The 11,275-nt window shown below is 41.6% G+C and overlaps 1 protein-coding gene across 1 annotated transcript in view; it reads left to right on the top strand.

Annotated features, from left to right (window-relative positions):
- Positions 1-1,783: 1,783 nt before the first annotated feature.
- LOC122188757 (cartilage oligomeric matrix protein) overlaps positions 1,784-11,275 on the top strand; it is a 30,797-nt gene continuing 21,305 nt past the window's right edge. Inside the window, exons 1-3 of the mRNA XM_042887328.1 lie at positions 1,784-1,927; positions 2,951-3,087; positions 9,608-9,663. The gene's annotated coding sequence lies outside the window, so the exon portion shown is untranslated. The remainder of the gene's footprint in view (positions 1,928-2,950; positions 3,088-9,607; positions 9,664-11,275) is intronic.

Raw genomic sequence — 11,275 nt, 5'->3', positions numbered from 1 at the left:
CATTTATAAAACCAGGTAGGTTGTTTTGTATGGACACATATTTATGAATAAACAGACCATTCTTTCAACGTTTGTCCAGTTTACAGAATCATCAGAAGGTTTGGAAAGCAAAGCTTTGATGCGCTACTGTATTTTTTTTCCCTCCCCCTACATAAGACAGAAAATAAGAATGCTTTTAAAGAGAAAGAAAACTCATTGAAGACTGCAGACGCCGTTGTCCCTGTGCTAACAGAAGGTTATTTTGGCTTCTGCTGCGCTGAGGGGAGGATCGTGCTGCTGTCTGAGGTGCTGAAGCCAGAGGGCTGCCAGGGGGTCCTGGAGATCCCCACGTGCCCACGGTGTGCCTGGTGCCCCTGCTACACAAGTCAAAACTACACCCACCGTGATTTGAGTGTGGGAAGACCGTAGTTCACGTGGATGTGTTTGACGAGGGGTTTAAGTGGCAATCAGTTGTGGCCATTGGGCTCTTGGTTAAAATAGGGAGACTGTAATCAGTCTTTACACCAGCACAGAGGCGTGGCTTGCGAGAAAGATACATGTGAATTTTGTGACATTAATGCTTAATGGTAGGCCACTGCATTCTGGAAATTCTTTGAAGGACTTTGGTATATTTGAAGATGAGCACGTGTGCAGTCTACACTGCAATGCTTCCTGGATGATATTCTATTTGTGTAAGCATTATTTTGTGAAAGTTTTGCCTTTAAATCCGGGCTAATGCAAAGAGGTGCCACTTGGACTCGTTGGTCTTTATTGCTGTGCATCCAATATGAAATTCAGAAGGGTAACACACTAAAAACAGGAGCACGTTGTCTGAGAATGATGGTGCTCCAACATTTTTATTCATGATTAGAATCTAGAATTCACAGGACATGCTTAGCCATAAGAAGCTGTTCAAGAGAACTAATGTGAGTGAATTCAGTTTGGTAGAAAGATTCTTTCTGCTTGCTTGCATGAGATTGCAAGTTTAAGGTGGTTATCTTGAAGAGGTGATAATAAAGGTTCCTGATGATGTAAGCGTGAAACGGAAGCATGCAGCAGTTTAGCTGTTGATAGAAATAATGCATTCGTGACTCAAAATAGTTGGCTGTGCCTGAAAATTCTCCTTGAGATTAATTTCCATTCCACCACACGCTATCGCTGGGATTTGATAACATCCTCCATCCAGGACTGCACAAGAGAAGTCTGAAATCAAGCTGTGATGAAAAGGAACGAACTGATTGGTCTCTGCAAGCTCCGAGCCATGGAGATAGAGTTAGAAAGTGTCATGATGACGTGAAGGGTTGAAAGCCAATCGAATGGAGCGTGAGGGATCTGCCAAACTGCTATTTCAGATGGCAGAGCCAGCTAAAGAAACCGTGTATTTTTATCCTGGGAGACCACAGTTCAGATTAGGGGAAAATAAGCATGAAGTTGAAATCAGATTTTCTTGGCACAGCACTTCAGGAGTGCTTGCACATTAACGTGTGATGATATTGTCTCTATAATAAGTTCCGTGGTTGTGCAATATGTTAACATGTTGTAAAATGAGAAATACAACCCATTAATTTATTATGCCTATTTAATCACTTTATCTTCGTGCCTACTCTGTTATTTCCACACACCTGCTTTTTCACATCATTTTCTGTTTAATGTTCAGTAGCTTGCATTGTTTTAAAGGTTCTTAATTTTCTGTCTGCTTTTTCCTTTTGCTTTCCTCTTTTCTAGGTCTTCAGATGAAAATCCCGTGCAGTTTTACTTAGGTTATCAATCTTTTGTTTTTTAAAAATGCACCAGAAACGCAGCAGCAAAGCACAGATCCTTGAAGGCTGTGAATTCGCCGTTCCATTGCAGATGTTACAGTTCTGCTCGGCTGCCACAAGAGGGACGTAGAAGGAAAGCTAAGAGAACCGGGGAGAAAAAAACAAACCGAAAGAGCAGCTTCATGCAGGTTCTTAGCAACATACGTTTTGCTTTTGTTTAGAAGGATCTTGTGGGATCATAACATTTCTATAGTTTCCTCCACCCCTAATAATCTTTAAAAGCTTTATAGACCTTAGAAAATGTGTTAATAAGCATTAATGGCTAAAATGGATCTTTTCCCAGAACTCCACAATCTTTCCTCAGCGTTTTCCTGCTGGAATGTCTGTAGCAGTGCTGGGACAGGGTGTGGTTGGGCTGGCTGTGTTTCTGTTCCATCTCTAGCTATTGGACAACAAATACTGCAGCGTTTAATAGGCATATGGGCAAGAAGGTTATGGAGCTATTTGTGTTTACTTCTATTGAATTTTCACAAATTAATGGGTGATGATGCACATGTCCTAAGATCAGAGCTCATATAAATGCCTTCACGAAACAAGAGGACCATAAAAACCTTTTAAGCAAATACTGAAGGATTTATTGGACTATTGTGGCATTAAAAAGCACAGTCTTGCACGCAGTACATTGAAAGTAATGCACATGTATATTTTAGGATCTGCATCGTATTAATGCCTGATGTCAGTAAAGCTTTACTTCAGCCATTGTGAGGCAGAGGCATAACTAGCTGGGCATGTGGCTTCATCTGAGCAGTCATACAGGAAGAAAGGGCTGTTGTGAATAAAATTATAGCAATTTTATGAACTTTAGTCCTTAATGCTTAAATTTGTATAACAAGTATTTTAACATCACATTAGAAGATCTCTGTCAAGTGATACTAGATTGAAGTCTTCTTTAAAAAGCCCTTAATCCATAAAAACGCTTTCACAAGCTGAAAGCACATCAGAGAAGGATTATTGTGTGAATGTAAAAATTTCTCTAAGGTGCCAGGAATCTGAGTGCACCACTAAATGCAGCCCAGCTTTGATTTCAAGACTGCAAATAACGTGGTATTGAAAACTCACAGAAAAGGGCTTTCGCTCGCTGCCAGTGGAATCTGGATGCTTTTATCCTTTAGCAAAGTGTAATGTTTCTGTTTCGACCGATTTGTTTGCAGCTTCAGCTGCACTGTGGCTGTGAAAAAGTGTTCCTGAAGCAAACTGGATGAGTACTTTGAAGCAATGGAGGAAAAGGAGGAGAAGATCTTGACATTTCTTCAGTGATCTCGGATGGAGAAGATACTTAGATATTAAGGTGATGAATGACACGTGAAGATAATAGCAGTGTATGAAACTAGCTATAAACTCTGTGCTACAAACCAGTTTTCCTTCCCTGTCTAAGCTAAGTGGGTAGTAAAAAGCTAATAAACCATGAAAATGTAATTTGATGTTGAAGCACTACTTAAAAAGCCTTTAGCTCAGTAGAAAATTGGAAATCCTTCCCCCCAAAATGTATTCAAATGCCTTTTACCTCTTGTTCCTTGTAAATAGCTGAAGTGTGTGGTCATCCTCAACAATGCCACGTTAGCACTGAATCTGACTTCGGTGAACGTATGGAGGGGAAAAACCTTTTTAAAAACAGAGCTGCTGGGGTTTTTATTGCAGTTTTTGCTTGCAAAAGTACTGGGTGAAATGAGCCACTGCTGTATAACTGGCCGCAGATGTCAGATTGCTCACAAAAAAGCACGGTTTTTAAAATCCAAGGAAAATAGCTGGAAATAGTGGATATATTCCTGAAGATATTTGAGAGTTGCTTGTGAAGTTTGCCTTTTGGAGGAGTTCTGGAAGAAGCAGACTTGTTAGAAATATTCTGTTTCTGAAAGGGCATCGTCTTGAAGTGGGATTTCTTCAAACCAGATGTTGTATCTCAGCTGAAAAACAAATTTTGAATCTCTTGGTTAACTACAAAGAGAGTACATGTTTCTTTGTTTTAATGTCTGGCAGTTATCCTGGGCAGACGGAGGAGCAGTGAGGTTATTTTGGTATAACGTAAAATCCAGTTCTTCACAAGGAGTTTTGATGTGTTTGAATGGTGTGGGCTGGTGTCTCCCTCTGTTTCAGTGGAGAAAACAGAAGAGTGGTGCTTTTTCAGGTTACCCCCAGTGTCTTGTTTAAGGTATAAATACCTTGATTTTAGCAGTGTGATTTCTGATGTGATAACAGCTTGCTTTCTTCTCAAAGCATTGCTGCTTTACAAACCTTTTTTTTATTTTTCTTCCTTTTTTAACTTTCAGGGAAGGGAACTTGCAAGGAGTTAAACGTGAGGCTGTTTTTTGTAAAGAATATATTTAAGAGAACAAATAATTTGAAGAAGTCTGGGTTTTTTTTTTCTTTTGTGTCCTAACCTGTTTTTTTTCCTTCTCTACTTCTTTAAATGAATAACTTACTTGCATTCTCTATATGTAAAGTAAATCCTTCCAAGCTAAACCTTCTTCCTGCTGTGGGAAAAGTCTGTTAATTTGGCACTTGTCTTAAAAATGAAATAACGTAAGTAATCCAATAATTAGGTGCGTTGCCCTTTGGGCTTTGTTGTGTGTCTGAACTGCTCTGAAGCTGTACGTGTAAGAACACGTGTTTAGCCACATAATGTGGCTGCATGATTTAATATGAGTGGTTCAGATTCCTGTTGGCCTAAACACCTGCATCCAAAGTGGTTCTTGTCATGAAATAACAGCCGTTTCCTTTTCTGCTCTCCAGCTCCCAAGGATTAACACGTTTTCATGGACACCTCAGTTCTTTTTGATGTGAAACGCAGATTTTGAGACCAAGACCTTATCTTTCCACTGCCAATACTGAAGCTCCAGGAAACAGCGAGAATAAAACTTTCATACAGTTGTAGCAGCTATAGGTAGGACAGCAGTACAAACAGCTTCTTTCTTGCTTGCCTGAAAAAGAAAAAAAATTCTAGAATTGAGGGAGACCAAATATATTAGGTGTTGCAGTAGTTTTCCTGTGATGGAAGCCCTTCCATTAAAAATCTTGTATTTCTGATGTTTTGGGGTGAGTACAGGGCAGAAAGAGGTTGGGTGCTGAACCAGACTGGTTTTGGGATGGAGAAGCTTGCTTAAAGTGGAAAGAATGTTTTCCTTGCAGCATCTAGTGGATTTGAGGAGGAACCAAGCCAGTACTGAGCACGGGTCATGAATGGTTACAGTGTAGCTGTGTAATGCCTTCCCAGAACTCATGAGTTCCTTGGAAATGTACCCAGGCCGCTGGTGGCATTTTGTCAAACAGTGTATGAAAAGATCCCGAGGCCGCAGGGTCCCAGGTTTTAACAGTACTGAGAGTGAACGATTTCATGTATTATGCCACCTACTTCCTAAATGCAGCAGGCTTAAGTGGATTTCCTTCTATTTGCTCAAAAAAGAGTTTCCAAGTGTCAGATTGATGATATGGAGTGTTTCCTATAGCTCCTTTGCATGCCCATGCTGGTTTTGCCTTTTTCAGTGCAGTTTCATAGCCTGTTCCTCAGCTGCTAAGCCAGAGCAGAGGAAAAGCCATTTTCCCACCCCAGGCTGCTGCTGGTTCCTGGGACTTCCTCACACTGGCTGATTTAAGACCCACCAGCATGCCTTGGGAGCATCCACACCCTGATGGCAGCACCTTGGGGCTTTCTCTGGACCAAATCCAACCTGCCCTCTGCTAGGTTTCCAACAGTGCTTCCAAATGGCTAACCTTTGCTTTTGGCTCTGCTCTGCCTCCTACGTGAAGGGCAGCCAGTGTGACAGTGAATGAATGGAAAGGTTCTGGAAGTGCTATGAAAAGAGGAGTCCTTCCCCCCTGCTCCCTCTGGTATCATGCAGACTAGCAGTTATCAAGTGGTGCCATCTGAGATTCATGATGAAGAGGCTAAAATGGAAATGGAATTTGCTTGAATTCCTGGACCCTGAGCAGAGTTCATGGCAACCCTTTGAACCCATTACGGAGTCTGGAAACTGTGAACTGGGTCTGTTTTTACTAAAAATGAATTACCAGACTTAATTTATGGTCAAACAGAAGTTTTCACATTGTTTTTCAGTTTTGGTCCAGAAAATCCAAGAGTCCTATGTCATGTGGAAGAAACCCAGAGCACAGAAACATTGCACGCAGTTGTTAGCAAATGTTATTAAGAGAAATGAAATGCTATGCCTTTATTTCAGCTATCGTATGAAGATTGAGCAAAGGTGCTCTGGGAAGCCTGCTGGCAAGTAAGTGGCATTCCAATCTCAGACAAGATGCTAACATACTAGGCCACTTTCTTGGCTGCAGGTTATTATATGACTTTACTGGAAGAAATTATTGCAAAAAGGATGTGAAAATCTGCAAAGCAGTAATTCTAAGCAGCACTTTGGTAATGATGTCATTTAAACAAAAAGTAATATGAAGCGTTGGGCAGTGACCTTCTTTGGATCAAGAGCAACACAAGGCCGCTAGCCAAAATGCAGGAGAAGCTGCACGGTATAATGAAAGTGTTGTGGAAAGTCCAAAGCATGTAAGGTCAAGGTCAAGTACAAAAAGAGCGTATTGGGATGACCCTAGGAGTGGCAGCATAAACAGTGCAGCATTTTCTACTGCAAAGGTGTAGAAGGAGATGAGTGGAGGAAGCCATTTGTAATTCTAGTCATGTACTGTGTATGTTTATGATTGGTCTGTAAGTGTTCAAGTAAGAAACCAAATCATGGGCTAGCTGGAGCATTGGAAGACTGTGAATGATTGCTGTGATATCACACTGATCTTAAACTACTTGTTCTTTTGGAAATTAAGTCCAGTTCTAACTTGCATCTGCCTCTTCTCTACTGAGGAGGCAGAAAAGCTGAAATGAAACAAGGGACGTTATTCTTGATGGATATGAGGAAGCATCAGAAATGCCGTGTAAAAACTGTGTTATTGTAGGTTTTTTCGTAATGGAATGACCCACTATGGAAGCACAAGTGTCTGTATTGAAGGATCAAACTAAGGTATGGAGATTAACCCTTTCTGTTATGTCTGTGTAGCTTTAACTCAGTTCATCTGTGAATAGCTGGAGGCCTGATCAGCTTTGGAGGCTCCACATGCCTCACCCTCCTTCCCCTCCCTGTATCACTCATTCTGTGTTCCGCTAGAGGCCACCACAAACCTCATCTGAAAAAAAAAACCAGAAAGGGAGGGGGCACCTGCAGGAATAAATGGCAACAGTTCTTATTTTATAGCGAGCTTTAGAAGTGCAACTCGGATCTTCTTAGAACAGCTTCTCTTCCCGCTGTGTTAGGAGTAACTCCCAGATGTGACTTGAAGCCAGCAAATGATCTCAGGCAGTGAGATCAGATTTTGCTGAGTATACAGGGTTAGGCATGTTCATTGCTCTCCTTCCAGAAGGTCTCCTATCCAAACCATGCATTGACATTTGATTTCCTTGGGAACATTGGCCTTCACAGTAGCCTTTACAGCATTTGTGTATAGAAACCCACAGTTACAACGTTGTCTCTTGCCTTGCCAGTGGAGAATTGCTTTTGTGATGGCTATTTATTCACCTGAGGCGTGGGGTTCCTGGAATTGTGTGTGCTTTCCTGGAAGAAGTGTTGAACAGTGTAATGGTTTGTGCAGAAAGCATTCAAAGACTGAAGCAATATCAAGGAGAGACAAGGCAGCTGGACTTCAGGGAGAGCTCTCAGATTCCACTCCATGATAGGTATTTCTCTGGCCATCACTGTCTCAGGAACTCAGAGTCGCTTACACCCAAAGTGTTTTGGCTTGAATAAAGGTTAATGGGAGAAACTGAGTGCTGTGCTGGCCAAAAGCAATTGGCCTTTATTGAGGGAAGCATTGCAAAAATACAGGGGATCGAACTTCTAGTTTCCATGTGGAATTAGAATTAGTGAAATCTTGTGACTATGGCAATTAGATGCCATCTGTGTCCTTGCAGTCTTTGGAAGGAGAAAGTTTAAATGAAGCAAGGACTGAACTCTGAATCTTTACCCACATCTCGATACTGAAAAATATTGTGAAAAAGATTGATTTTACTTTTGTGGCTGTTTTTCAGATTTGGGTGGGGTCAGCAAAGGGAATTGCCAGAAATCTCCAGAGCCAGTTCATTCCTATGAGATTTCTGGTCTGATATTTTCTTGAAAACTCAAGAGGTTTGGATTACTCTCCAGACTTCATCTTTCTGGAGAGCTGCCCACTGCTTTTTAAGCCTGTGTACACGAATGCCATTTTTCCATTTCTCTAGGGGTGAAAATAAACCATAGTCTGAATGATGCTGAATTTTCCTCTGAGTTTATAAATGATGTACAAAGGAGCACAAATTTCAAATAAAGCCAGTAATCTGTAATGTCTCAAAGCTTACGAAAGTAGAATGGGCACGAATAGAGATCTGTGGTGAGGTGGGCTGATGCTGTAGCATAGCAGGGAAGGCGCGTGTTTGCCAGCCGGTTCCCTCCACAGTCGGTGACAGTGATGAAACCAGCAGTTCCATAAATGTTCACAAACTGTTCACTTTGAGCTAATAGGCTTCTTGAATTGATCCTCTTGACTTGCACCTGCTAATAGCTTCCTAGGTAGCCTGGACAAGGAGTTCCCTTCAGCACTGAGAAAGCTGCAGTTTGGATCGTGTTCTTAAGTCATACCTGGGTGCTTTCGGGCCTGAGTGGGGAGATACTTCTGCATGAGAGCAGCTGAGTATTTAACAGTTATCTAACCAAATGCAGATGAGGGCTCAGCTGCCTGGATCTGCGCTATTATTTGTGTTTGAAAATCCACCTTCATATTGTATGAGATCTCTCTTTTGAGGGAGACAAAGTGATCCTGCTCCTGAGGACGATACCTGTCCTCCCCCACCCCCGGAGCGTGGGCCTCGTGAGCATCTTTGTCTATTCATATGTATGACAGCTGCAATTATCTTTGACAGAAAGCCTGTGGAACGCCTCAGGCAAGCACTGGAAGTGGGGACAGCAGTGTGGAGAATGTTCTGCCTTGTGATGCGATGGGCTCTGTCTAGAAGGCGCTGGGTTTGTCAGCCTCTGCTTATCCTTGAGGATTCTTTTGTGGTCAAGGTTTTGGGTGCAGTGAGGGCATAAAAGGCAGTTTTCAGGAAGACGATTCATTTGTGTTTGTTCAAAATCTAACCCAATTATTTACAGCAGTTGAAGTGAGGTATAAGCAAAAAAGACTGAAAGACAATGTTCTGCTTTACCACCATCATAGAATTGTACTTCTTTTTTTTTTTTAATTAAAGCTCTGCTATAATGATAACCATATATATTTTTTCACATTAACGATTCTCATTTTTCTACATGGATAAAGAAGCCCTTGCAGATACAGCCTTGACAATCTGCTGGTTCTTCTTATCTCCCTATTCTTCGTGCCCTTCACAGATCTGACATTCATCTTGATTCCTTGACAACTGAAGAAAGCACTTACACCTGGAGACTTTTCACTGTAATTCATAAAGGCTACTTTTCCATGCTGCTCTTGTGTAAGAAAAAGTCAGATTTCTGTGCGCAAGTATTAAACTATTCATACTAAAACTGAACTTAAGTGTGTAGCCTCCTGAGACAAGGAGTGTTACATCTCGTGATCAACTTCTTTCTTCCCTTTCTCTGAACCATCCGGTATTTTGAAGAATTGAGTTTGGAGGAAGCAATGCTCAGGCTTCTGACCTGGTACCTTCAGCATCCCTATAGTCAGTGAAGATGAAAGGGTGATTCAGTTAATCCTTTGTGACTACTCTTCCTCTGTGTACAATATAACTTAATTTCCACAGCTGAAAAAGTTCATATTTCTTGCGAGAGCTGATTGCAGTTTTTATTTTTTTGCAGGGTGCCATAACAGTGGTCTTTTAATCGCTGGTGTCCTGAGAAGACCTGATTGCTTGGTACTGCTTCTGCTTATTTCCAGCTGTTAAATCACACTGGATATCATCCTTCTGGTTTTTGGTGTTATTTGTGTGTGTGGAGGGAGGTTTGTTCTTGGTTGTTTTTTTTTTTTAATGTAAACAGTAGAGCTAATTGCTATGGAGAGGATATATGAAAATAAGCAAATGAGAAGAAAAAATGGCCCCTGTTACAGACAGTGAAAGTGGAAGTGTCAAGAGAGCTATCATTAATCTTAAATCAACACTTAGTAAAAAGCTACAACTTCTTACTGCCTGTATCCAGAAGGCTTGGACAGGTCTGCTTAATATAACTTCTGGCATGGAAATGTTTTTGGTGTTCCCCTGAGGTGTCCACAGAAAGGACAGCTTTGTGGTCTGCAGCTAGTAGGTCCAGCGTGTTGGAAAAGGTAACTTACCACTTCATACTTCTGAGGCAGAATAAACTGTGAAGTTCAAATTTTCTCTGTGGATCTTTGGGATGAGACCACAGAAAGCACAGTTCTGTCTCCTGTGAACGGATGCTAACCATTCCTTGGCTCTCTCTCTGAAAAGCGTGGTTTTCTCTGGAGTCCCAAGCCAAATGTTTCTCTTTTTTTTTCTGCTGTTCTGCACTCTGTTATATATTTGGCTGTGCTCTCTGTCCCAAAGGTGTCTATGTTCTGGTGGTATTAGGTATGAATAAGTTGTCAAGTTCTTTGGGATCTTCCCCGATGAAAGGCACGATGGAAACTTGATCTTTTTTTGAAGCTACATGGCACAGCGCTAACGGTGTGTGCCAGCTTGTGGCTAGCAGTGATCTGAGGACAGCAAATTCCCATCTATGTGATGTTTGTGTACATGATACAGAAATAGCATTATTCATACACAGTATGTGCATTTTTGTGTAGCTACTGAACCAAGCACGTGTAGACAGCTCTAGCATCGTATCAAGGTGGAGTTGCAGGGCCCCTCATGTTAAGTATTTGGCCTGCAAAGGGGTCGATGCCAGACATTATTAAACTGTGGTAGGGTGATCAAAAGCAAGTCATTGCTCCCGCGGACAGGTCTCCAGGCTATTAAAAAGTCTACGTGCTGTCTGCCCACCTACATGTGTGATCTCAGAGCCCTGAGCACTTCCAGTCCCCTCAGTAATGAGACAATTCCTGTTTGTGCTGTTGCTGAAGACCCCTGGATTACACAATAGGAAGATTTGACCAGGGAGATGGATTATATACATCATTTAGGGGAAAGGAAAAACCAGCCTGCTTACAAGAGCTTTTGTTTTTAAGGTTTGCCATCCCTGAAAGTTTTTGGAAGTGACTGAGTGCATACTGAGCAACGAGTGAAAGCAATCAGGAAAACTGTGTTATTGTCATTATGACTCTGGGAGGTGTCTTTTAGTAGCGAAAACCAAAAAGGGAGACCACGGCCAAAACAGTTTTACTGCAAGAACTGCATGCTCCAAGCATTAATGATACTCCCAACAATAATTTCCAGCAAGACATGATGGCTTAACCATCGCATCAGTTTGCATCTCCTTTGGTCAAAACAGCCTTCAGTCTTCTTTTTCTTTTTCTTTTCTTTTTTTTTTTCCAGTACAATTCAGTTAATTATTCCCAGTTCCCTCAATGAG

This window comes from Lagopus leucura, unplaced genomic scaffold (assembly GCF_019238085.1).
Source record: "Lagopus leucura isolate 7727_CA_CO unplaced genomic scaffold, USGS_WTPT01 Super-Scaffold_100081, whole genome shotgun sequence".
In the NCBI taxonomy this organism is placed as follows: Eukaryota; Metazoa; Chordata; class Aves; order Galliformes; family Phasianidae; genus Lagopus; species Lagopus leucura.
The sequence above is the reverse complement of the archived record's forward strand: the minus strand, read 5'-3'. Positions and strand labels throughout refer to the sequence as shown.